At 36.5% G+C, this 2,402-nt stretch overlaps 1 gene segment (V, D, J or C); it reads left to right on the top strand.

Annotated features, from left to right (window-relative positions):
* The window catches only part of LOC105535258, a gene marked incomplete at its 5' end in the record, with an annotated part of 7,474 nt that overhangs the window by 196 nt on the left and 4,876 nt on the right, over positions 1-2,402 (top strand).

The raw sequence follows: 2,402 nt of genomic DNA, 5'->3' as shown, positions 1-2,402 counted from the left end.
TTAAGATTTAATATCTGCCCTACTGGGTTTCATGTGTGTAGGGGGCCTGTTGGCCATTCCTTTGGCCAATTTATCTCTTTTGGATTGGAATAATTGACCCAACACCTGCACCGTCACTGCACCTTGGAATACACAACTTTCACATTTTCTTAATTTGCAAGCTCACAGATGGAAAGAAGTCACCTTAAGGCTCAGATGAGACTTTAGACATTTGAGTTGGAGGCTGACCAAGTTAAGACTTTTGGGGTTTATTGAAAAAAGATGATTATATTTTGCAATGCAAGGACATGAGAATTTTGGGCCCGAGACTGCAATGATATAGTTTAGATGTTCTCCCTTCCAAATGTCATGGTGAAATGTGATACTCAGTGTTGGAGGTGGGACCGACTGGGAGGTTTTGGGTCATGGGGAAAGATCCTTCAGGAATGCCTTGGGAACCACCCCATGGCACTTAGTGAATTGTTGCTGTCTTAGCTACTATGAGATCTGATTGTTAAAAAGAGCCTGGCAACCCTCCTCCCCACTCACGTCCCAGCTCTCACCATGTGACATAGCCTGCTCCCCCTTTGCCTTCCACTGTGATTGTAAAGCAGATCCTGGTGCCATGCTTCTCACACAGCCTTCAGAACTGTCAGCCAAATAAGCCTCTTTTCTTTGTAAGTCACTTGGCCTCAGGTATTAATTTATAGGAATGCAAAAGGGACAAACACACCGTCCAAAGCATTATACAGATTCAACACTACTTTTATCAAATGACCAGTATATTTGATTAAATATTTAGAAAACAATACTAAAATTCACACAGAATCAAAAAAGAGTCTGAATAGCAAAACAATCCTAAGCAAAATGACCAAAACTAGAAGCACTGCATTCACTGACCTCAAATTATACTACACGAATGTAATCAGAAAGATAGCATGATACTGGTAGAAAAAAATAGAGAGTCCAGAAAGAAAACCAAATGTATAAAACCAAATGCTGTTTGAAAAAACTGACAAAAATATACACTGGAGAAACAACCCTCTATTCAATAAGTGGTGCCGAGAAAATTAGATGGCCTTATGTGGAAGAATAAACCGAGACTTCCATATCACCATGGACACAAATTAACTGAATATGGATTCAGTGTTTAAATTTATAAACTAAAACTATAAAAATACTTGAACAAAATCTAAAAACAGTCCTCTGGACATTGGTCTAAGCAAATGAAATATGACTTGACTTCAAAAGCAAATGCAGTAAAAACAGAAGCAGACAAACAGGATTTAATTGCACTAAAGGTCCGCACAGAAAACATGGTGACCAGACAACCCGCAAATGGGAAAAATTATTTGGAATCTATTCACCTTGCAAAAGGCTAATGTATAAAATCTATAAGTATCTCAAATAAGTCAACTAAAAATGACAAATAACTTCATTAAAGAATAGACAAAAACAGACATTTATCAAAAGAAGACACAGAAGTGGCCGACACAAATAAGAAAACATACTCAGCATCACCAATCATCTGATAAATGTAAATTACAAACAACATCACACGGCATCTTCCACCAGTCAGAATGGCTGTTATTACAAATAAAAAACAGCAGGTGCTGGCAGAGAAGCATACGAAAAATAATGCTTTATACATGCTTGGTGAGAATGTAAATTAGTACAAACTCTATGAAAAACAATACAGAGATTTCTCAGAGAAATGAAATTAGTATTACCATTTGTCCCAGTAATCCCTCCCAGTGGGCATATTCCTCCCAAAAGCAAACTTTTATATCAGAAAGTGTTGCCTGCTCTCCTATGTTTATTGCAACACCATTTTCAATAGAAAAATCAAGTAATCTATCTAAGTGTCAATCAATGGATGATTAGATAAAATATGATATATGTAAATCATGGAATAGTATGCAGCCACAAAAAGTGAAATTGTGCCTTTCATAGCAACATGAATAGAGTTGAAGGACATTATCCCAAATAAAATAACTCAGAAAAAATATAAAATACATTTTCTCTCTTGTAATGTAAACAATGCATACACATGTACGTAGATAAAAGTAATAGACATTGGTGACTGCAAAAGAGGGCAAGGTGAGAGGAAAGTAAGGGTTAAAAAATTACCTAGTGGCTTCAATGTTCACAAGGACTGCTGATGTTTATATAAATATCCCATTCAATTGTGAACATTTACCAGACTGGATGTTGTAATGAGAACCACTTTTACAATGGTGATTTCAAACACTGAAAGATATCTTAATGGTAAGCAGCTGAAGGTCAGGGAAGAGACCCTTTCTTACAGATAAGTGCAATTATTGGACAAACACACTCATTCCCAAATAACGCATTCATATATTAAGGTCTACAAATGGTTCAAGTTGCCCCTGATTCATTCAAATGTGGATTCAAAGTGAGGT

This window comes from Mandrillus leucophaeus, unplaced genomic scaffold (assembly GCF_000951045.1).
Source record: "Mandrillus leucophaeus isolate KB7577 unplaced genomic scaffold, Mleu.le_1.0 Scaffold1435, whole genome shotgun sequence".
Lineage (NCBI taxonomy): Eukaryota > Metazoa > Chordata > Mammalia > Primates > Cercopithecidae > Mandrillus > Mandrillus leucophaeus.
The sequence above is the reverse complement of the archived record's forward strand: the minus strand, read 5'-3'. Positions and strand labels throughout refer to the sequence as shown.